This window comes from Chelonia mydas, chromosome 10 (assembly GCF_015237465.2).
Source record: "Chelonia mydas isolate rCheMyd1 chromosome 10, rCheMyd1.pri.v2, whole genome shotgun sequence".
NCBI classification, from domain to species: Eukaryota; Metazoa; Chordata; order Testudines; family Cheloniidae; genus Chelonia; species Chelonia mydas.
This window is the reverse complement of record NC_051250.2, coordinates 55,038,638-55,064,455: the sequence shown is the minus strand read 5'-3', so window position 1 is coordinate 55,064,455 and position 25,818 is coordinate 55,038,638. Positions and strand designations below refer to the sequence as shown.

Below are 25,818 nucleotides of genomic sequence, written 5' to 3'. Positions count from 1 at the left end.
GAGCCACAGCTAATTTCCTTTGTTTTCTATCAGCTAATCAAATAACATGCACAAACCTCTTAGGACACCAAAAATCCAATCCTGTATTTAAAAAAGGTACATTTTATTAAAAACAAAAGGGAAAAAATACTTCTGGAACTCAGGTTTTTTGCTAGATCTTAAAAGAAACAAAAATTAAGCACCCTAAATGATCTCCTTCCTAGGGATGGGTGAAACATTTAATCTCTGGGTCAGAAGTGCCTGGGATACAGCAGTGCTGCTCTTGTGTCCAGATCCTTGCACTTGTGTATGCTACAAGGGGTGGCAATATGGAACACAGCTATTGCAAAAATTTGTGATAAAACACCACTTTAAAACTTTATTGAAGAATACCTTCAGCCCATACTTCAGTCTGAACGGTAGAAAGAGTGTACATAAGAATGGCCATACTGGGTCAGACCAAAGGTCCATCTAGCCCAGTATCTTGTCTTCCGATAGTGGCCAATGCCAGGTGCCTCAGAGGGAATGAACAGAACAGGTAATCATTAAGTTCTTGTAAACCCTCTCCCCTTTCACCTTTCCATTATGTTCACTTTAAATATTTTCTATTTCCAAGTGTTAAATAGTTGAAAGCTTGGTCTTTATATTCCAGCCTTGAAGTTGATATAGCCACATTTCAATGGCACAGCAACATCCTTCTTGTCTTTTTTTTTTTTCTCTTCTGCATATGAAGAAATTAAATTCATAGAACTATCTCAAGTGAATTTGACTTAATACTCTTCATATTATTTAATTGTAAAACATGAGAAGGAGGATTGTCTTGTGCCTAAAAGGACACAGTCATTTTAAAAATATTGTTAGTAGCATAGGTAAAGGAAATGAATAACCTCTTAAATAACTAAAATAGAGTACATTTTAAAATTAGTTTAGTTTTAACCATCTGTGCTGTTTGATCTTGATGTCACTTTCACTTTTGCCGTTGGCTTCATTTTCAAACTTTTAATGGTGCAATGTTTGCGCTTCGAAGACTGCCTGAATTTGCATTAAAAAACAAACAAAAACATCTGCAGATTTTTTTTCAAAAAGAGTGGAAAAAGAGTAGTCACTTAAAAAAAAACAGTTTACACAACTTACATTTGGTGCCAATCCTAAAAGGATATAGTCAACTTAAATCATAGTTTTGCCTAAAAATTAATTGCCTGCTATTCATTAAAGTTAACACCTAAGTTTACTATAGCTAAAAAAGACTGTAGAAAAATAAATGAGAACTATAATAATTAATAATACCTAATTCTTATATAGTGCTTTTCATCAGGAGATCTCAAAGGAAGTCAGTATCATTATTCTTAATTTACAGATAAGAAAACTCAGGCACACAACGCTGTAGTGTCTTGCCCAAGGTCACTCAGCAAGCCAGAGACTAATGAGCAACTAATATTGCAGTAAATTAGGATAGTATCTGGGTTTAAGTACAACAAGTGTTGCTTGTTGAACAAATTCCAAGACACACAACAATATGAAATCACTAATTCACTATAGTGAATACATTCATGTTATTTTAGATGTCTGATTTTGGTGATGTTTAGGCTTATCCTTTAAAGATTGGGTGAGTGTTTTCTGCTGGAATTCTGGGGTTGCTTTTTCTCTGTTCTTTTTCTTGGACTATGCCCCATCCGCATTCTGGCGTGATGACATATAGGCAAACCCCATTCATATGGCCAGTGTGATGATGCAAGAAGATGACACAAAGGCACAAATCCCATCCCCATGCTCAGCCTGATGACAGATACCCCACACCCACACTGCTGTCTCGCCCCCTGCCCCCTTGCCATTTCGAGTGACTTCTTTAGATAAATTATGCTTGTTTCTTAGAAATTTTCTGGCCACCATGAATCTGATCTGAAGGAAGGAGCCCTGTGCAGAAACTTGGGATAATATACTGGTGTGGAATCCCAGCTTCTTCTTTGCTGTGGAGCTTTGGGCTGGAGCTTTTCAGTTGCCCATGAATGCTGGTGGTATAGGGATAGCGGCATGTCTTTGAGAGAATGGAATGTAGAGAAGAAGAAAGAAGATAAAGGGGAAACAATATATTCTGAAGAGGAAAAGTGAAACTATCATGGGAAAGAAAAGTGGAATAAAGCTGATAAGAGAAAGGAGATGTAGGAAAAACAAGACAGATGAAGTAAGCGTAAAATGTATTCAATAGAAAGTAAATAAATATAAAAATACCCACCTGCTTCATTTGTGTGGATGGGTATGGGATGGGTATATGGGCATGGTGGTACATGTATTTTTCACTGTGACAGGTAGGCTTTAATCACTGAGCTAGTGGATGTTGGGTATTTTTTTTTTAAACCTTATTTGTAGTCCTTATCAGTATATCACTTCCTTTTTTTGTGGTGGAATGGGGAAGAAAGAAGTGTGCGTGGGGAGGGTTGGGAGGGGGATGTATTGGCTTTGTTTTATCACCCTCCAAGTAAAATTATATTCCTTAATATTTTTTTTGGCTTGAGAAGATTGCAGGGGGTCAGTAAGTTTGGCCTCCCCTGCTCTAGAAGGCTGTACTTTTGGGAAGACAATTGGTATGGAATCCTCAAGTTGGATTGTGTGTGAGAGAGAGAATAAAAAGCAATGTATAATCCTTCAAGTCCTTAAACACTTTCATAGATGTCTGTAAGTTTTTTCCATTGCCTTATGTTTGCTTGTGCGGACAGTAGTAACCCAAGCGTTTGGCATAAAAGTCTAACTTTAACTAGCCTCATCAGAATTTCATTCCTGCAACTCAATATTTTAAATTCTAATTATATTTTTTTCACAGCTTGATTCTGATCCTGCAATCTTGATTAACAGTAGTAATCTTTAAATGCAAACCAGGCCATTAAACTTAATGAAACTACCCTATGAGCAAGACTTACTCATGTGAATAGTGATTGCAGAATAACTGATCACAGCAGATAGGTTATGGCAATTGAAGAGGTGAGTTGCCTGAGTTTCAGAGGTGCTGAGCACGAGCAAATGTCTGTCTACTATCAAAAAGACATCAGGAAATGAGTAACTGCTAACATACAAAGTTTCAACTGTAAGGCTGTGTCTATACGTACAGCGCTGCAGTGGAGCTGTGCTGTTGCAGTACATCTGGTGAAGACGCTTTATGCTGACAGGAGAGCGCTGTTCCATCAGCATAATCATAGAATAATAAAACCACCTCTGTTAGTGGCAGAAGCTGTTGACAGGAGAAGGTCTCCCATCAACATAGCACTGTGCACATGAGCGTTTATGTTGGTGTAACTTATGTTGCTCAGCAGGGTGTGGGGGGGTTTTCACACCCCTGAGCGACTTGAGTTATGCCCACATAGGCTGTAGTGTAGACATAGCCTTAGAGGGCCATCTGCATTTTATTGGTGGGCACCATTCTCGATACTGCTGTGCAAACACCTTTTTTCCTTTGTTACAGGGTTAACAATAACCTATATTGCCTCTCAAGTCAAGAATTTAGAAGTGTTTCAGCTAACCGATATTCAGATTTTGATGAAATTAGCCATCCAAGAAGATCAGATTATGCAGTCTAATACATGCCTTGTTGCAGATGAAATCGTCTAATCCATGTGCCTGATTTCATGTTTAGTTCATTTTTGGCAAGAATTAATGTTACTTTGTCTATTAAAAGGAATGTTGAATTAAAACTTGGCACATGTTCTTTGAAGAAATTTGTCGTACTGGCCGTTTGGGGTATGCAAAGTCAGAGATGGTTTATTTAAAATGAACCAATACTAATTAAAAAAAACCAACAACCCTTGTTTACATCCTTCATTGTCTAAAATCAGTCAATGCCTCTTTTTATCTTGAAAAAATGTGTTAACAATAGTAAGATGCCAGTGTTGCTCTGAGGTCACTCTTGTGTTGTAGAATGAGCTGTGCTGTTTTCTCGCTAGACAGGTTTCAGAGTAGCAGCTGTGTTAGTCTGTATCCGCAAAAAGAAAAGGAGTACTTGTGGCACCTTAGAGACTAACACATTTATTTGAGCATAAGCTTTCGTGAGCTACAGCTGAAGTGAAGCTGTGGCTCACGAAAGCTTATGCTCAAATAAATGTGTTAGTCTCTAAGGTGCCACAAGTACTCCTTTTTCTTTTTATCAACTTGATTAGTGATAAATGCTAGGACTGTTTGGTGTGTGTGTTTGTTGTTTTTAGTCTGTAAATTTAGTTTGTCAACCACACTATTTCAGGTTTACATCTTGTCCTTCAAAAGCTTGCATTGTCAATTTTTATAATCAAATGGTTAAAAATAGTTATAGAAAGCTAATTTGGTCTAAAGGCATTTCTTGACCTAGCATTTGTGCATGCTACTAAAAAGTTAGCTTAAATGCCAACAGATAAGAGGGTGTTTTTTTTTAAAAAGCAATGGAATTTTAGATTTTTCATTTTTATTTTTTTAAATTTCCATGGTGTGGATTTTGTTGGACTAGACTTTTGATTATGGCAAGAAAAGTAATGTTTCCAGAGAACATTAAAATATATTGTTGCTGATGACCATTTTAAGAAGAAAACTCTATTTAAAAAGCCAACCAAAGGAATGTTTCAAACAGCAAATTCTTCCCTCTGCTAGTTTTCCAGATGCTAAAATGATCAGTTCTGTCAGCAATGAAAGAGAGGATACTCTGCCAGGAAAAAAAAAATCCATATAATGTAGCGGCTCATATTCCCTTAGTTTCTTGCTATCGTCTTACGAATACATTGGTCATTCAGACACTATTAAAGTTTTACGGACCCATGAATTTAAATCTATTTTAATCGAGTGTAATAGACGGTGTGTTAATATTTGAGATTATCTCAAACCCTGTTCAATTTTTTTTTTTTTAAATTTAGTTTACTTATACTTCTCTTGCCCTTTACGTACAGAACGTTCTGCATTATCTGTAAGTGGTGAAATCAGTGGTATAATGTAAAAGTAATAGTAATAACCAATTCCAGGAGTACTGATTTTCTAAAGTTCTTATAGAAAACAGATTACGTTCTCGGGGATTATATTATTACATGCAAATACTCTTAAAAATAGCACTATTCCCCAGTATGTCTGAGGCATAAATGCCTGTTAACCTGAAAGGAATATTGATATGCAGTGAAGTTGAGAGAGAAATGCAAAGTGAAGTTGATGGATTTAATCCAAAAGAATAATAAAGTCTTGTAACATGATATATTACAACTTGATAAGTGTTCAGGTTAAAAAAAAAAAAGGCTTCATTCCAGTTTCAATGAGAAATGTTTTTATTTGAGCTCCCATGCGATCTTAAGTTGCAAGGAGGTCTTGCAATAACATCAAATTCTTGTTGAAATTGCATTAACTTACAGTGCACCAATAAAAATAATATTTTAACTTTCAGAGTATGAAATCTTTTTTTTTCATGTTCTAGGAAACTATAATACTTAAGAGACCAGGTGGGTGAGGGAATATCTTTTATTAGACCAACTTCTGTTAGAGAGAGAGAGACAAGCTCTTCTTCTGTGTAAACTAGAAGACTTGTCTCTTTCACCAACAGAAATTGGTCCAATAAAAGATATTACCTCACCCACCTTGTTTCTCTAATATCCTGGGACCAACATAGCTACAACAATAAAGCAAACATACCAAGGCATTCTTGTTTCTTTTTATCAACGTTTCTGTTGTCCTAGTGTGTATATAATGTTGGCAACACAGGATTTACTGAAAGTGTTTTCTAAAAATAGTTTTTAGTAACACTGATCTTTTTATAAAGCAACTGGTAGCTTTCACAAGAAAACGTATATATTTGCTATGTAATAGGAAGAAACATTGGAATAGTGAAGTTGTTTTTCCAAGATCGGATTTTGTGTTTGTTGAAAGTAGAATCTGTACTTCTGATATAGTAGAAAGACTCCCTCAAATTGTTCATTGAACTTAGATTTTACTAAAAAAACCTGATACCTTGAAATACAGGTGAGAGGATGTGTACAGTAACTTAGAATTTCTGGACCAAATTCAGTAAGTCATATGCACCATGGCTGAATATGACTATTTTTATGTCAAATATTGTAACTGTCTACCATGTCTCTAAGGATTTTGGAATTATCCTTTTAAACCACTTTGTGTTCTGGATTGACTCTTCTTAAAACATAATCCTAACTCATTTGTTCATATATCTACAGTAGATTTTGTATATTCAAGCACTAATAGGTACTGTCAAAAAAATAAAGGGAAGGGTAACCACCTGTCTGTTTACAGTGCTATAAAATCCCTCCTGGCTAGAGGCAAAAGCCTTTCACCGGTAAAGGGTTAAGAAGCTAAAATAACCTTGCTGGCACCTGACCAAAATGACCAATGAGGAGACAAGATACTTTCAAAGCTGGAGGGGGTGGGAGGGGGAACAAAGGCTCTGTCTGTTTGTGATGCTTTTGCCAGGAACAGATCAGGAATGCAGTCTCAGAAACTCTCTGTTAAGTTAGTAAGTAATCTAGCTAGAAATGCGTTAGATTTCCTTTTGTTTAATGGCTGGTAACATACGCTGTGCTGAATGGAATGTATATTCCTGATTTTGTGTCTTTTTGTAACTTAAGGTTTTGCATAGAGGGATTCTCTATGTTTTGAATCTGATTACACTGAAAGGTATTTACCATCCTGATTTTACAGAGGTGATTCTTTTACCTTTTCTTTAATTAAAATTCTTCTTTTAAGAACCTGATTGCTTTTTCATTGTTCTTAAGATCCAAGGGTTCGGGTCTGTGTTCACCTGTACAAATTGGTGAGGATTTTTATCAAGCCTTCCCCAGGAAAGGGGGTGTAGGAGTTGAGGGGATATTTTGGGGGAAGACATCTCCAAGTGGGCTCTTTCCCTATTCTTTGTTTAACACGCTTGGTGGTGGCAGCATACGGTTCAAGGCCAAGGCAAAGTTTGTACCTTGAGGAAGTTTTTAACCTAAGCTGGAAAGAATAATCTTAGGGGGTCTTTCATGCAGGTCCCCACATCTGTACCCTAGAGTTCAGAGTGGGGAAGGAACCTTGACAGGTACCAGGGCCATAAATCATACTAGCTAGGAGTATGACGACGTTCTTGCTCAGACTGACGTTTGGAAATAAGGCAAGGCACCATGTATATTAAAAAAAAAACTGGTTAATGTTTCAAGTAGCTTTTAAATAATGGTTTGTCTCAGACTGTTAAAGATTGTTTATTTGTATTATACCTGGATTAAATTCTGTGGGGGGGAAATTTTGAAATGCTGCTTCCTGCTTACCCTATTATATTTACCCTCTTATTCCCTCCTCCCCCTTTTTGTTGTTGTTGGGTAGATGAAAGAAAACTTGAATGGTGGTCTAGAACAGAGATGGCAGGAAGCAGCGTAGTTGTGTAAAGTAAGCAGGAGGTGAACTTCTATGTAATAAGTTGAATAAGATGAACAAGAATGTTTTGCATGTGATGAGGCACAACTACAGATGTTTGTTCCTGAGCCTTCCAATGGGGCTGATGATGAAAATACCGTGTATGCAAGAGCAGAGAAGCAGCCACTGCACTGAAATTTGTAAAGAGTCAAATTCTGATGCAGGACCGGTTTTTTAATCTTGTGGCTTCACATTTGAGTTTAGGATAAATACTATTCTATAAATACCTGGATGCTTTCAGTTTTCTTGGCAAGATTTGGAGTGGTGTTAATTGACTTGCTTTGCTTTTAACATATTAGGTTAGCTAGGTGTGTTGTAGGTGGTAGTACTTGTTATCTTTTCCCTGTTTTCATTCCTGGTTTGCAGAAAGGGCCATGATTTCAAGCAGAACCTGAAGTTTAGTATGGGTCACCAAATATTGCCCAGCTTATGGTGTTTTTCTAAAATGAATCAGGTAAACTGTTTAGAATTTGTTCTCTTCTACCCTCTACTCCCCCATGCATTTCAAACTAATTAGCCTTAAATAAAAACCCATTTTTAAAAAGTAGAATTTGAAACCTTAGATTTAAGTACAAAACCTTATCTATTCTTGATAATTTAAATACTATATATTAAATACTACTATTTTTTAAAGTAGCTTGTATGCTGTGCAAATTGAATTCAGAATAGTCACAGCTGATTTTTGTCCTCCCTTTGATAGCTGATACATACATAGTAGATTTAGGAAATAAGAAAAAATCTAATTGTTGCTAATCAAAATTTTATTTTAGATAAATAAAATCTCATTGTCTAACCTCCATCTATTCATACACATTTTATGTTGCTCTGAAGTGATAAGCCAAAGCAACTTGGAAGTTAATGGAATGCTGAAGACATCTGACCCATAGGTCAGTATGAGCACTCCTATAATGCAGAGATAGGGCATGGCTACACTTGCAGATGTAGAGTGCTTTGAGTTAAACCAGCCTTCGTAGAGCGCAGTAGGGAAAGCGCTGAAGTCTGTCCACACTGACAGCTGCAAGCGCACTGGTGCGGCCACATTAGCCGCTCTTGCAATGGCCACAGAGAGCAGTGCATTGTGGTAGCTATCCCAGCATGCAAGTGGCTGCAACGTGCTTTTCAAATGGGGGGTGGTGGGGTGGAGTGTGACAAGGAGTGTGTTGTGTATATGTGGGGGGGGGAGAGAGCATGCTATCTTGTAAGTTCAGACAGCAGCAGACCCCTTCTCCCCCTTCCTCTCTCTCTCTCTCACACACACAGCATTCCACAGTAATGGTTTGCTTTGTCTCAGAGCAGATAAGCATGCCGGCTGTCGGAAACGGAGCTTTCAAAGGGCATATCCGCATTCCTTCAGCGATTCCAAAACAATGACAAGAGTGGCCACTTGACTTAAGAGGATTATGGGACTTTTCCAGAGGCTGATCAGACCAGAGTAATGCAACACCTCGTTCACACTGATGCCTGGGCGTTTGAGCCAAGGCGCACCAAGTGTTAATCTTCTCGCCGAGGTGGAGTACCAGGAGTGCTCTAGCCGTGGAGTTGGAGTGCTCTACGTGTCTTGCCAGTGTGGACAGGTAGTGAGCTAGGGCGCCTGGAGCTGCTTTAATGTGCTCTAACTCACAAGTGTAGCCAAGCACATAGCTATTACACTGTTATAAGGTGCTGCCCCATCACATGCTGATTAATTTGCAGAAAGCTACGAGATTGCTCTTTTTAAAAAAGCTGTTCCTGGCTGATGGGTGCGTAAGCTTCTAATGTAAACAAAGTTGGCTCCAGTATTAGGTATTTAGCCCTCATTTTCCACAAGAACCACTTCCTCCCCATCTTGGGACTGTCTCCTTCAAATTGTGTGCCAGTCATTAGTCCCCATTTTATTTTTAAAGTACAAAATACAGCTGATAACTTAATTTTTAAGTTAACCCTTGGAGATGGGTAGCTGCTACAAATAGTCTCAGAAGATGGATGTAATGGTTTGTGAGAGAATCAAAAGACAATGGTCATTTATGTAAGGCAGATGAAACTTGAAAGGGAAGTAACTTCACTGTATATAGCACATCATGTAAACAAATTTGGAAAAAGATGTCTCTCTCTGCCTGGATCATGTGCCAAAGAGGAGGAAATACCTGACAACTGTCAAGAATGTGCTCAGTCAAGTTTGTCCACTAAATAAATGAATATTAATGGTAGTGTTGAATATTGTTAGCTATCATGCTAATAAACTCTTGAACAAAACTAGGAGGAAATAATGGGGATAGGAAACTAAATTAATTGAACCTTTAACCAAGGAATCTGAGATGATCTAATGGACAAAATTCATCCGTGTTGAAAATTCATTATCCTTGTTTCTTGCTTTAAAAGACAGGTTTTTCAACAGTGACAGAGAAGCATTTCTTGCCTGACCTGTAAGGTTCAGAATACATTAAAAATGATTTTTTTTTTTTTTTTTTTTTAAAAGGCTTGATTGGGTGACTAATATACTACAGGGAGAATTTAGCCCTTGCTTGCCCAAGGACACCTGAGAGAATCCCCGCTTTTATGAAAAATATAATACAGTCTTTGATGTCCATGGAGAGCAGATAGTTATGGTGTTAAGGTCTAATCCAAATAATCTTCATGGTGTTGCATGAGCCTAACCTCAGATGGATGAAAAGGGCTAAGTTTACCCTGCCAGGATTTGAGCCTGCAGTGCAGGGAGTCTGATCCAAAGTCCGTTTGAAGTAGATCGTAAGGACTCCCTTTGACTTCAGTGGGGTTTGGATCAGGACCTATGCCTTCATCACCTGCAGTTTTCTCTTGAGAGGAAGAAGAAATCCTTTTTTCTAAAATGGTTATTTTCTGTGGTGTTTTTCATACATCTCTATTCATGCTAATATAATTTTAGGCCTGAGGATAGTCTTGTGAAGAGTGTGGCTATATGTGATCGTTAGCACACTTTTATTAAAAACAAAAAGTATAGCTTTATTTAGGGGGCAAAAACCAAAATGAACGGGAAATATGGTAACACCAAAATTCAAATGTGTGGGGCCATTTTTTTGATCTTGAGCTAATAGTGAACTTCTAGGACTGAGCAGCTGGTGTATTTAAAATGGTTTTTGGTATTTGGCTAAGAGCACTACAATGACAGAATGCTAGCATGCAGATTTAATCTTGTGAAGGAATGTGGTTGCAGACTTACCAGCTGTAGCAGGTGCGGTAAAAAGAATAGAGAATGCAGTTTAGTCATAACCAGACTGTCCACTGCTGAATTAGACCCACAATTCAAAAAAGTTACTGTATTTAATTTTGTGGGGGAAAGGATTAATGGCTGTTTTTAATATGGTGAACAGTAGGGCTAATCACTTGTTAATACCACACATTCAAATAAAATTATCAGGTTTTTCTTTACTTCAGTATCTTAATTTCCATTAAAATAATAGTTCATATCTTCTATTGTTCAATTTAGAACTGATACATCATCTCTCCTTTATTCCTTAGTTTTTATTTTATTTATAGTGGTAAACTATATCAAGAATGGTATTTTAGGAATGCCCACAAATTTGTTTTTTCAGTCCCGATTTTGAGGAGAGATTTTTCAAGGCAAAGTTACAAGAAAGATTTGAAATGTAGGGGAGAGGTAAGGGGAATAACTAAAATATTCCCATAAAAATGAACGGGATACAATGGTAGAAGCACTAAGACATTAAATTAGTCTTTCATATTGTATAAGTTTAGAGATTACATGGCTATGAAAATACAAATCTTAAAGAAATCAGGTGAGCTATGAGTTAAAGTAATGGTTTTGCTTTCCTAATAGGCAGTCCCAGAAGGGGGTCTCAAAAGAAACTTTATTTTAATATAAAGTACACAAAAGTGCATAACAAACCAAAAGTTTTGTGCTCTCTTACGATACATAGACAATCTCAACATTTCTAATAAATGACTCTAGGATTTATGCAGTTTTATTCCTGATCTGCAGTCAGTCCTTCCAACCTTGCAAACAACCTTTGCCTGTGTGAGACTTTCCTGAATCACCTGGACATGGAGTTGTAGAGGATGACCTGGAATGAATAAACTAGACAGTTCAAGAAATTTCGTCCATAGTCTGAGGTCTGGTACACGCTCAGTTGTTTCCCTAGTTTAACCAAATTGGTAGAAAGCAGTGTTTGACTTTACAAGCTGTGAATACCCCAGACGGGTTTGCAAGTATAACTATATCAGCCAACTTTTTCTAGCATTGCATTGGTACAAAAACTGAACATAGACTAGTCCTAAGATAAATACAGGCTGCAGTCTAATTTCCTTTAGCCTTTACTTTTGAGAAACATTGTTTCACCTTTGGTGGTAACATTCCTTCTTTGTCTCATGAAAAGAGGAAATAATTGGGGGTGCGCGTGAGGGGAAGAGATTTGTGGTGTTCGGATAAACCCCTATTTCCCTTACTGTGATGGTTCATTTTTGTGTGCAGTTATTCTCACTTTCAGAGAATCATGATGATATTTCACCCTTACCCACCATCACAAGCATTTAGTAGTTATAAAAGTGTTCTGAACCACTAGGAATCCCCCTTCTATCCCCGCCCCTCGCAAAAAAGCTTATTCCTTAATTGTAGATAGTAAGATTTATTTTTTTTAAGACTTTCCATGATTTAATTCTGTATTGAAAGCTTTTGTTTTTGTTCTGTGTTTTGTTTTTTGTGATAAAGGGGAATGAAGAAAGAGAGGCATAGCCAACTATGGAAATGAATTCCCATCTGTTTGATAAACAAGGAATAATTTATGTATATAGTGCTTTATGTATTTCTGTATATAGTACAATACATATCATATATAGAGAGATTCCATTAATATACAGATCCTGTTACAAGTTAAAAACTGACATGTTTATATCATAGTGAATTGTACTGTTTATACTGACATAGTCATGACTACTTTAAGAGGTTATCCATAAATAGGGATCCACATTGCATTATTGTTCAACAATAAAGACTTGACATTTTTATTTAACCAGAAAAGACTATCTTTTTGAAAAGATTTTTATTGCAGTATACTAGATATCTCCATAGTTTCATGCTTTCTTCCAGTTTCTCTTAATTCAGATAGGGAGGAATGTAAAATGCAGTTAACGGGTGAATGAAATTCATAGACAAGGGAAAATTATTAAATTCAAGAAATATTTTAATATGAGCAGCAGTCATTAGATAAGGCATTGTAGGTGGGGTGAGTAGAATAAAGAGTATTGGATGAAGTGTTAACAGCATGTGATCTAAAAACACTGGAATATTTTACAGAATGATTCCAGACAGAACATAGCTGTATATTAACACTGTGCACTATTAAAGAGACAACGTGTGTGAGGTAATATATTTTACTGGACCAACATCTGTTGGTGAGAGAGACAAGCTTTTGAGTTACACAGAGCTTTTCTTCAGGTCAGGCAAATGTACTTGAACAAGGTAGAACAGGTTGTTTAGCATAAGGAGTTAAAACATGTTGCAAGAGACCATTTAAGGGGAGATGGGCTGTTAGCACCTCTGTAGCTGTAATCCAGTAACCCTTCTTTGTCCTGCAGATTGGATTTAGGGTTTATTGTAACAGTGTTTTTAACGATTTTTAGTGTCCAGTGAAGTTATGAATTTAAGCTCCCAGGCTTGTCTTTTTAAGGTGTTTTGTAGGTTTCTTTCCAGGACGAGGGCTAAGGCCTGGTCTACACTGCAGAGTTAGGTCGACGTAGAGCAGTTTGTCGACCTAATTATGTCATTGTCCACACTACAGCTTTCCTCCTGCTGATGTAAGTGCCCTACTACATCAACATCATAACTCTAGCTCTGTGAGAGGCTTAGGGCTTATGTCAGTGTAGTTAGGGTGATGCAGTATCCGTGTAGACCAGAGGTGCCTGAACTTTTTCTGTCATGCGTCCCCTTTACCAGTCATGTAATCTGTCCGCACACCCCTCTTCATTACTACACAGGTAGTTCACCAGAGGAGCTTGGGCTGATTGCAGAGCTGGGGGCACAACTGGGGATGGGGGAGGACCTGGGGCTAGAGGCCGAGGTGGCCTTGGGGTGGAGAGGGAATGAGGGCAGAGCTGGGCTGGGGCTGAGAACGGAGCAGAACTAAGGTTGGGACGGGGGGGAGGCCTCCCCCGCAATGTTCCTGTCGGGTGGGGAGGCACGCCACACAGTTTGGGGACCATTGATGTAGACACTGCGGGTTACTTACATCTGATGTTGGCTGTCATTCTTGTCAAGTTCACGGTTCCCTGTTGGAGCCATGAGCTTGACAAGAAAACCTGGCTCATAGCTCGGGCTGTTACCACAGGGTGCGTGGCGGGGCTCTAGCTAGATCCCGGCTGCTGCCTGAGGTCCTAGCTCCCCGCTGGGAGCCCTGGTGGCTTCTGGGGTCAGGGCTCCCTGCTCCCAGCTGGGCTGCTTCTGGGAGGATTGGGGTGGGGAAGCTGGAAGCCCAGGCTCTCAGCCCGCCGCACTGCCCCTCTTAAGTCAGTGGAAGTGCTCCTGGTGAGGAGGGTAGTCTGGACATGAACCATTGTAGTGTAGACATGCCTGAGGAGATCGGATATGGAGTGATTTGTTTTGTGTAAAGTGGTTTGACCCCACGTCATATGGTGGTTTTGTTTTTTATTATTTTTCTGTGTGTGTTTGCCTACCACCCCACACTGAAACCCATGCTGCGTATCACTAAACAATTGTGGTCTCCATTGAGTACCACAGAAAAATAATAAAAGACAATAACATCATATCACCTGTAGGCGATGATAATAAAAAACCATGTAATACATAAAGCATTCAAATGCCCCATAATGTAGATCTCATGGATCTGAACCTGCTTCCATTTAAAAATCAATGGCAAAGCTCCCTTTGACTTCAAATGTGCGGAATCAAGCTCTATATGAATCTTACGTAGGAGTGATCTGTAGCACAGGGATGTTCATTGACTATAAAGGGTATGTCTATACTGCAGTTGAAGGTGTGAGATTACAGCACATGTAAGCATGTCCACTTTAATTTAGCTAGTGTGAGGACCAATAGCTGTGATGCTACTGCAACGTGGGCTAGCCACCTGGTATGTCATGGGAATACTTGTACAGCCTGTGCTGCTGTGGCTTCATTGTTGTTCGTCTCTTAAATAGCTGGATTAAATCTAGCTCAAGTATGCCTATGTGCGCTGTATTCACACCTTCGATGGAAGTGTAGCCATCCTACTAAGTCTTCACACTACGACTAACTTAGGTGATTAGGATCTGAATCTGAGTACCTTTTTTAGCCTAGCATGGATGTGAGCAGCCACACTGCAAGGCTACATTCAAGTTCATGTTCTCACTGGTGCTTCATTCACCCATATATTGCTAGGACTCCTGAGGCCATAACCCATTTTCTTTGTGCTGTAGTTAGCTGAGCTGCTCTATGATTCTTTCCTTGTAAATTATGAAAGAAGGTGCCTGTCTTCCTTGTGACACGGGAAATTGTGGACAGTATTGGAAGACTACCATCACTGGAAAGGTTTAATCTGCTTTCTCACTGCAAAGTGGATGGATTTCTAGAGCCCTGCAAATCTATGGATGTCTGCTTTATATCTGTGGCTGTCTGCATTCATGGGTGTGGATATCCGTAGACCATATTGGTTGATTGGATGCAGACAAATTTGGTATGGGCCCAGGACTCTGTGGATTACCAGCCTGAGTGAAAGCTTCACTTGGCCTTTTGCTTATACCACAGGACAGACCAGCTAAGGCCAGGTTGGAAGTACAACCAAACTCAGGTGAGAATGTTTTGTGTGTAGATGGGAGGGAGGTTAAGGGCAACATTTGAGTAACACTACAAGTTAACTCTGCAGTGAAGATGTACCTTAATTTTAACTGACATTAACACAGTTAGAAGTTGTGCAAGTATATTATGAGTGTTGGAATAAGAGGAAATATATTCACTATAAATAGAAGGATAAACTTAGTGCTGTTTACCACAATCTAATAAACACATACAGAAAGTATTTAGGTTTTGCTTAAAAATGGCATGATAAATAATTTAAAAAGTCACATGAAGTTTGTAACAATGGCTCAGTGCAGGAAAGTTATTTCATAAAAATGCTACATTTTCCCCAACTATCCTGAGGAGAATGGACTGATCAGGCAGATTCAGTACTAATTTAGAAGTTTCTGGCTGTTGTCCTAGCATCTCAGTGCTAACATGATGAATTATAGTTTTATGTACTTAACTTAATTAAAATGGATGCAGTAAGGTAAAAGATATTCATTTCAGTCTGACTAATTAAACAATCCACTTCTTAAAAAGTCTGGAAAATCTCTAGAGGATAAAATTTTACTGTATTGAGAAATTGCAGTAGAATACTAGATGTTTATGTGTAATGTAAATTGTCATAGCAAATTAAAAAAGACTGTGTGCTCAGTATACTTGTTCTGTCTGTCTGGTTATAGTCCCTACAATCAACTAGTCATTTGTCATTAAATCTAAATAAAACAGAAAATTATAGTTACTTTATATATTTATATACACTAACGAATCATGCATTTGGATCTGTAACTAGTACTGAGTCCAGTTGAATTCGGTTGAACTCTGCATGGTCTCGAGGATGTGCACTTACATGTCTACTTGCAGGATTGGGTCCATAAAGAGCAATTCTGCCACATAAAATGTTTCTGGGTTTTTGTGATTTTTTTCGTGTGAGATAGAAAACTTTTGCTGATTAAAGTCTTCACTGTTTTCAGAACTTACGTGAACTGAACATGTGCTGCACCACAAAGTGGCCTCTTAATCTATTTTAAATAAACACTCAGTGTCATTCTAGAAGAGAGGTAAGAAGCTGAACTTATACTGGTACTTTAAGTTCTTGAAGCAAACTTTCCTAATAACTTAAAATATCTGATCTGTCACATCCATTGCCTAGGGCAGCAGGGAGGAGTGTTTGGTGTGGGCTGGGTAATGGCTGCCACGCCCTCCAGTGTAAGTGTAGTCCTTGGAGCCAGCAAACCACTGGGTGCCGGTGGCCACAGTGACTGTGTAGGACAGCCTGGCCTCACTTGGCCTGGCTGGAACAAGAAGTGGGGCTGCACCCATTGTGCCAACTAGGGACTGAGCACACGGCTGGGCCCTGTAGCAGCGACACAACCCTTGCCTACACCCTGAGCTACACCCCCCTGGCGCACAGCCCCTAGCTACACCCCCACCTACAACCTGAGCTACACTCCTGCCTGCACACAGCCCCTAGCTACTCCCTGCCTGCACCCTGAGCTGGCTGAAAGGCCAAAAATTGAAGATGAGATCAGGTTGAGCCTCACTAACATATGTCCCCAGCTGGAAAAACTGTGCAAGGAGAAGCAGGCACATCCATCCCATTAAGAAGACTGTAAGTTTTTATTTATTTTTTTTATTTACAGTATTTGAGTCTTTTTCTAATTAGTAGAGAATAGGGTTGGGTCTCTACTTTGCACATCACAGAAATTCAGATTTTACTCTAAAAAAAATTGTAAACACAATATAGTGTTCAAAGTTGGACGACTTTTTTGTTTTAAAAGCAAATAACACAGTGTGCTTAACAGTTTCGTTAACATTGTTGTTTTGCTTATTCAGTTTTATACAAAACTGTGTTTTCCCTGTTTGAACACCAGTTTGCTCTAAATTTTTTTTTTTTAAGTATAGTTTTATTAAAACTGTTTGGTTTCAAAGATCTTGAAGTATTTCTTTGAGTGCATAATGCTAGGGATTTCTATCATTACAATTGTTTACATTAAAATGAAAAAGCAATGTACATTTATTTACAGTGTTATAGTTTATATCTATGTAATAATTAAAATTAATGATTTTCCTCAAGAAGTGTTAATAGTGGGCTGCAGTGCCTTTTGCAGCTGCACGGGTGGACCTCAGGGGAAAAGGTTTTGGAACCCTGGCCTGAGTTAAGGTGTATGTGATGGGCCCTTTTCAATGCTGAAGCTTGTTCATGCTTATTGCAGGCAGTCGGGTAGTTGAGGATGATCACCTTTTCGTTGATTTTTTTTTTTTTTTCTGTACTGATTTTTTTATATGTAAGTGAAACTACTTTCTGCAGATGTTAAACACAGTAGCAGAGGGAATCAAACATCACGTTATATTTTTATAGTGTGTATATTGTTTTTTTGGTTGCACTCTTATACCAATAAAATAAACCAGCAGGATCTTATTAAAGGGGAAAAGGCAAAATACCACATTTATTGTGAATACAGAAAGAATCATAGTAAGCAGTTATAGCTATAACATTCCATTCAGTCTCATATTTATTCGCACGCGCACACACACACACGTTCTGCAAGGTTGTTATCATAGTTACCAGCCTTAGAGTTGCTCATGCCAAACCACTGGCCAGGTGGCCTGGACATGAGGAGGGAGCAGGGCCTCGTCAGATGCACACCTGATGCTCTTGGAAGTTGGTTTGCAGAATCAGACCCCAAAGTTCTCACTTTCCAGAGTCCATTTTTATAGGAATTTCTTCCTATGTCAGTCTGTGGGAATTGCTTCATCATGCTGTTGTTGAATCAATCAACAGATGTCACATTTCTGACAGCTCCGTGCTGCCAGATGTTATCTTGTTCTTTGGTTCTCCCATCCTTGAGGCTGTTGCGTGGATTCCAGTCTGCCCTCCGGGGGGTCCTCTGGTTATTTCCACTTGACGCCTTCTTCGGCCAATTGACAGTGGATTCTTCGGCTGGCACCTCCCTGATCATTCAGTTATTATCCACACCAAACATCCATCCACATACATCCTCTATCTCTATTTTAATCACAATTGTTAACAAGGCAAGATGAATACAACAAAAGGGCGGGGAGTCTCTGGGTGCTGTTTCTGTTGTTACAGAGTATTGCTTTGAGTCTCTCTCTGTGTGAGTAGTTGTTACAAAGAATTGCTTTGAGAGCAGACTCTGTCTTAGAATGTACTAACACAATTAGCAGCTTGCAAGTTTCACACACAGAGGGAGAGAAACAGTACCAAAAACCATGAGACCTCTTAATTAGTAATACCCTGGAATTTAAACTATGGGGAATCAAACTCATTTGTGATTTTCATACAGAACTTCTTTAATATGATCCAACAGCACAAGGAATTCAGAATTGAGCCCAATAAAACTCCCATTGAAGATGTTGGGAATTCTCAGCGCAAAGAAAATGCAGGATCAATCCGTTAATGTTTGCAGCCTCACTAACCTATTTTTAAGCCTTTTTCCTGGAATAAGTAACTTAGAGTAAGGGGTGATAGGAAGCTTTTCCATGAGAATGAGGTTAATATTTGGCAGAATGTCCAACCACTGTCCCTGCTTACTGCTCCCTGCTGTGTCAGAGCAAAAATTTAAATAGAAATTATTCGGGATGTTGATTAATTGCAGTTAACTCACATGATTAACTCAAAAATATTAATCGCGGTTAATCGCAGTTTTACTCAGACTGTTCAACAGTAGAATACCGACTGAAATTTATTAAATATTTTGGAACTTTTTTTACAGTTTCAAATATATTGATTTCAGTTACAACACAGAATACAAAGTGTACAGTACTCTATATTTGTATTACAAATATTTGCACTGTGAAAAATGATAAACAAAAGAAATAGTATTTTTCAGTTCACCTCATATAAATACCATAGTGCAGTCTCTTTTTCATGAAAACACAACTTACAATTGTAGATTTTTTGTTTGTTTGTTTTGTTTTTGAGTGCAGGTATATAACAATGTAAAACTTTAGAGCCTACAAGTCCACTCAGTCCTACTTCTTGTTCAGCCAATAGCTAAGAGAAACAAGTTTGTTTACATTTACGGGGGATAACGCTGCCAGCTTCTTATTTACAATGTCACCTGAAAGTGAGAACAGGTATTTGCATGGCACTTTTGTAGCCGGCATTGTAAGGTATTTTTAGGTGCCAGATATGCTAAACATTCCTATGCCCCTTCATGCTTTGGCCACCATTCCAGAGGACATGCTTCCATGCTGATGATGCGCGTTTATAAAAAAAAAAAAAAAAAAGTGTTAATTAAATTTGAGACTGAACTCCTTGGGGGAGAATTGTATGTCTCCTGTTCTGTGTTTTACCTGCGTTCTGCCATATATTTCATGTTATAGCAGTCTCGGATGATGATCCAGCATGTTGTTTGTTTTAAGAACCATTTCACTGAAGATTTGACAAAATGAAAAGAAGGTACTAATGTGAGACTTCTAAAGATAGCTACAGCACTTGACCAAGGTTTAAGTGCCTTCCAAAATCTGAGAGGGACGAGGTATGGAACGTGCTTTCAGAAGTCTTAAAAGAGCAACACTCCTATGCGGAAACTACAGAACTCGAACCATCAAAAAAGAGAATCAACCTTCTGCTGGTGGCATATGACTGAGATGATGAAAATGAAGATGCGTCGGTTCACACTGCTTTGGATCGTTATCGAGGAGAACCCGTCATCAGCATGGATGCATGTCCTCTGAAATGGAGGTTGAAGCATGAAGGGACATATGAATCTTTAGCGCATCTGGCAGGTAAATATCTTGCGACGCCGGTTACAACAGTGCCATTCGAATGCCTGTTCTCACTTTCAGGTGACATTGTAAACAAGAAGCAGACAGCATTATCTCCTGCCAATGTAAACAAATTTGTTTGTCTGAGCATTTGGCTGAACAAGAAGTAGGACTGAGAGGACTTTGTTTTATTTTTGAATGCAGTTATTTTTTGTACCTAATTCTACATTTGTAAATTCAACTTTCGTGATAGAGATTGCACTACCGCACTTGTATTAAGTGAATGGAAAAATACTATTTTATTTTTAAAGTGAAAATATTTATAATAAAGTGAGCACAGTACATTTGGTATTCTGTGTTGTAATTTAAATCCATATATTTGAAAATGTGAAAAACATCCAAAATATTTATATAAATAGTGTTCTGTTGTTTAACAGCACAATTAATGGCGATTAATTTTTTTAATCGCTCAACTGCCCTAGAAATTATCGGAGGCCAAGATTCAGCTCAGACTGACAAACTCCGCAAATTGTTGGCTCTGTCAACACTCAGCATCTATTGTACGTCTTATGGTCTTGTGACAGAATTACTGCCTAGGTTTCCTTTTTCTTCACTCTTCCTAACTTCCTCCCTTAGGGTTTAGCTTCACCAGCTAAACATTTCACAAGAGAAATGTTTTGGGTGGGGAACTGTTGGTGCAGTTCTCATATACTACAGAAACCCCAAAAGTACATACACATTTCTACCCTCCTCTTAACTTCATGTGATTTTTTTTTTCTAGTTTATTCACAATGACTTTTTTATTATTCCATTTGCAATTTACAGTTTTTAATAATGGAGGAGTTGGGTGGAAGGAGAGTGCTCTGGAGTATCCTAAGAGAAAAAAACAAAAAACTTTGCGTAAAACTTAGTAGCACTGTGCAGTTGATTTTTGTACCTATGGTACTTCATTCTTGATAGCATGCCATTTGCATCTGGAACAACAGACAAATGAACTGCAGCTATCACCTAGAATAAACATATCATTAGCCAAGAATTATATGAGAAAGGGCATATCCAATGTCTTCTCCAGCTGCTTGGATAAACAACTAGTATGTCATTCATGCTTTTTCATTAGAAATGTGGTGAGTAATAAAAATACTTCTGTCTGATAGGAGCACACAAAGAACGTTTGCCAAGATGTGGGTACGGCATGGTAGTGTGTCTGAATAGTTAGTCTCTTATTTTTATATTTGATTTTTCAGAATCCCTCTCCTCCTAACTCATTTTTTTGCATGTCTTCCCCCCACCTCAACTTTTGACTTCTTGTCGCTCTTAAGTAGAAATATTAGGCTCTAATTTGTCTGTAATTTCTTATTGAATAAAATCCATGACTACTGTAAAGGGTTAACCTGTGCAAACTCCCAGGATGTTACCACCTTCTCCTTATAAAAACAGATGGGACAAAGAGGTTCAGATTTCCAGGCTACACTGACCTTTATTTTGAAACTTTTTTTTCCGTAGTAAATGCTACGTTCAAAATGTCAGTGTGAAAAAGTTAAGTGGAGTCACTTATTATTCCATAGTAAGCTATAATGAGTGGGGAGTAATGGATTTGTTGAGGATGAGCTAGAAGCTGTATAAACTTGAACACTTTTCTGTTTGCAAACCTGAGTTTCAGGTAGTAATTTGGACTTATGACTTAAAAGATTTAACTGAATCAGAATATACATTAGAAAGAAGAGCAGTTTGTTTCTGTCTCTTTAATACTCGCTTCCTTGTGTCAGCTGACCATTCCATGTTTTAGTCTTCACTAACTCTATACTTGTCTAGACTAGATTTTCAAACTGTTTAAGCCTTCTCTTAGAGAGCCATGTTTTAAACATGATTCTTGATAGTTCGAAAATGTCAGTGCTATGGAGAGGCACTATACATATTTTAAAATAGAGCTGTTATATAGCCTTGATCATTTGTGTTCTGATAGTTTTCTAGCCTAGTAGAGACCTATATGTCAAAAAGGTGGGTAAATGTACACCATGAAGACTTAATTGAGAGGGTGCCTCAGGACCCTTGACATAATACTTTCCATCTTATTGGACAGAGTATTTCAAGAAGTACATACAAAGAACTTTGTGGTGGGGGAGGGGAGGATGATTAAGGTTGCTGAGGGGGTCTGTTTTGCTTTAAAAAGAATCTTAGGCATGTATTAATAGTTGACTAATTTGAAAAAAAAAATTTCTCTGTAGCTAGCTGAAGTGACTAGTTCTAAAGATATCCGTTGATTGCTTTTTTGCATGTCTTAAACTAGAATACTTTGAAAGCTGTCTAGTTGAGTTATAAATAGTTTCTCCACATAACTGCTTTTTTTAGTTACATTTTTGAGGTTGAATATTGTATCAGGAACATGGTGGAGAGAATTTTGTTTAACTTGTTTTGGGCTCTAGACAGTTCTTGAAGTTGCTTGATCTTTTCGCCATCATGGTCTCCTTGGAGACCAGGACCCTGGCCTTCCGCAAAGCCTGAGCCTGTAAGCTGGAAAAATACTTCCCCCTGGCCTCCCCCCTTGAGAGCAAAGGGCTACGAGGTGCAGATGGATGCCCTGGTCGTTGGAGCCCTCTGTGCCTGGGTCCCCTACAACGAGTGTGTGCTGCGGACCTGTGGGATCGGTCGACGCTATGCACGGCTCATGCGGCGCCTCATGGTCTCGGACGCCATCCGGTGGTTCAGGGACATCTACATCGAACACATCACCGGCCACCAACAGTACCAGCAGGTGTGAGCCAGAACGACATCTTGCATCAACTATGAGAAAGGGACCGAGAGACTTTTTCCATTGGACCATATGAACTGGAATCATAAACTCACTGAATGCATCCGATTAAGTGAGCTGTAGCTCACGAAAGCTTATGCTCAAATAAATTTTGTTAGTCTCTAAGGTGCCACAAGTACTCCTTTTCTTTTCACTGAACATTAAATCTCACCAAATGAGGGTAAATCCATCCTCATCATCCTATCCGCTCATTGTACTCCACACCTGAACATAGCCATTATATGAACAACATACCCTCATATCTCAATGTCTGTACTTTGACCCGTTAACCTTTTACCCCCAATCGGGGATATTGCAGATTATGTATTCCTTACGCCATCCAATCGTAAACCGAATTTTGCACGCATTGATGATCTGTACCTTATTCCCTGATAACCAGAAATTTCTACGCTTAAACTCTGTACCCTTATTTTTATTTTAACATCTTAATAAAATTATTAAATCTGATTTATGAAGGTTTTAAACTTTGGTAACTGAAATATTTCTATTAAATAGAAGAACTATTAAAATATTAAACTTCTAGAAAAGGGGGTCATGATGACAATGATCATTCCTGGTCACCACCTTGAATTTTTTTTTTTTTTTTTAAATTTAGCTCAGAGGTGGACACCACTGCTGCAATGGAACTCTGGACTGGTCAACAGTCAGTAACGCTGGACCGAAGTTCTGTTTCTTTTTTTCTCTCTGCTGGTGAGGCCCATATTTTAATCCCCTTCCAGCAGCCCTTTAATCTGGCAATGGAAACAGACTGATTCTACATCTCTTTACTACAGCCCCTCTGATCTTGCGGGTGTTTCCTCTAACCCAGCGAGTAAGAAATGGCTGAGGAAAGACTGAGTGGGATCATTGCCATTGGTAGATAGAAGAGGATTATAGTTAGGGCTGCCCTGCAGCTGTGCAGGGGATGGCTGGAAACTCAGTGCTCATAGCTGACTTTACTGTCTTTTCACCAGTCTTTAATTCCCAGACAGCAGAGCTGCCCTGTTTCTCCCTACTTTAAGGCCATGTCTACACTGCACAGTTTTGTCGACAAAACAGTGGATGTCTACGCAGTGTAATGCTCCTCCCACTGAACTAACTCTCTTGCTATGCCGACATCATAAACTCTATGCCTCTCATCCAGGTGGTTTTTTTTGCAACTAAGCTAGAACAGAGAAGTGTCAGTGTAGAAACTGCGTTCCGTCAGTGTAGAAACTGCGTTCCTTATGTCACCCTAATTGACCTCCAGGAGGTGTCCCACAATGCCAATCATGACTGCTCTGGTCACCACTTTGGCTGCAGGGCAGTGGAGTTCAGTTATGCAGGCATGCACCCTTCCCCCTTTAAAGCCCTGGGAATTTTTGAAATTCCTCTTCCTGTTTGCTCAGCATGGATAGCTCAAATAGCATCTTTGCAATTGACCATGGCAACTCCCTGCAGCAAAAATGCTCCTGCCTGGAGTACACTGGAGTTGTTGGATCTGCTGGGTCTGTGGGGAGAGGAGGCTGTGTAGTCGCAGCTCCACTCCAGCCATAGGAACTTTGATACCTACAGGCAGATTGCTTGTGGCATAGAGCTGAAGGGGTATTAGAGGCAGACACAACTGCCATGCCAAGATCAAGGAGCTGAGGCAGGCATAGCAGAAGGCAAGGGAGGCTAATCAGTCTGGTGCGTTGCCAAAGACATGCCACTTTTACAAGGAACTGCATGCCATCTTTGGCGGCAACTGCACCTCCACCACTGAGAGCCCTGTGGATACTTCTGGGGGGCTGGAGGCAGTGGCCAGTGGAGTGACCACAGAGGACGAAGTGGAGTTGGAGGAAGATGGGGGGACAGGCAACAGGGTTGTCTGGTGGCATGGAGAGCCAGGACCTGTTTTTAACTCTGGCGCACCTGGTGCAGGGGAAGGTAGCTCTGATAAGTACTCGTGCTTCGATACTGCAGGGAGAAGTGAGGTAGAGCTGTGTGTTTTTTTTTTTTTTTTTTTTCAGGGTAGAAGAGGGATAGAAATAACCAACAGTAGTACTGCCTCTCATTCCCCCATCTGGATGTCCTGGGAGTGCTCCATACTAATCTCTGGGAAAGAGATGACACACACTGACATAGTGTGGTCCCTGATTGCACTGCAAGCAGAACACATCTGTGCTCACCTTCCCCTGAAGCGCATTCAGAACTGCCTTCCATGCCCATCCCAAACTCCCCCTCTCCCCACCCCCATTCCTCACATATTCCTGGTCCACCACAGTATTGCATGCACTCCACCGCTAGGGATATGTTTCCCAATGACAGCTGGACCCTACACCCAGCTGTGAGAGCCTCACTAAAAAGTGCTCTTCATTGTCATGGAAGAATTGTTTTGTTGACCTAGCCGTGTCTATACTGTGGTTTTGGTCAACTTGGCTACAACTCTCGGGAGTGAGTGTTTCATATCCTTGTTAGTTGCTGGGTTATATTTTGACTTGTCAGACTGGTAGTTAGAAACAAACTATGTTCCCCCACTTTGATGCTAATACTTTTTCTCTTGAGAAAGTTATGGTCGTGATAAGGTTAGTGAACAGTTAGTGGTAACTTTCATACAATTTCATTTTGTTTGCTCAGTTTTCAGTCAACCTGTCAGTTAACTGCTGGTTTTTTTCCTTTGTATTCACTATTTTTGGTTCTCCCCTTAAAATAAGAAGTAAATGTTTTAAGTACAATAAAAATATGCATGTTAACTTCCTGTAAAACAATAGTTGTGACTCAAAGCATGCTATGTAGAAAGAGATTATCGTTCAACACTTTCTGCCTTATTAAATCAGATTAAATAAATAAAAAACAAAATAAAACTTGTGTTTGGGAAGCCAGATAACCTTGAGCTTATTTTCATTACTGAGAACTTTAACAAAACAAAACCAAGCTTTGTTAATGACAATAGGCTAGCCCCTTTACCTGAATGAGATGAAACCTTCTCTTCCCTTTGCCAAGGAACTAGCCAGTTTAAAACAAACAAAAAACCCTTCTCCCTACTGCCCTTTATTCTGAGGGTTGTCTTCTCTTGTTCTTTTGATCCAGCTCCTTGAATTTCTTGTTGGCTAACTCACTCCTGCCCCCTCTTTCCTCAGCCTCCAAGCACACATTTGTATCTCCATTCTGGGGGGGGGCGGTGGGGAACTGCCCATCCCAACTATTTTTAAAATTTATATTC

The 25,818-nt window shown here is 39.1% G+C and overlaps 1 protein-coding gene across 14 annotated transcripts in view; it reads left to right on the top strand.

Moving 5' to 3' along the window:
• Positions 1-25,818, top strand: part of TJP1 (tight junction protein 1) — a 302,786-nt gene that overhangs the window by 156,919 nt on the left and 120,049 nt on the right. The gene's annotated exons all lie outside the window — the stretch shown is intronic.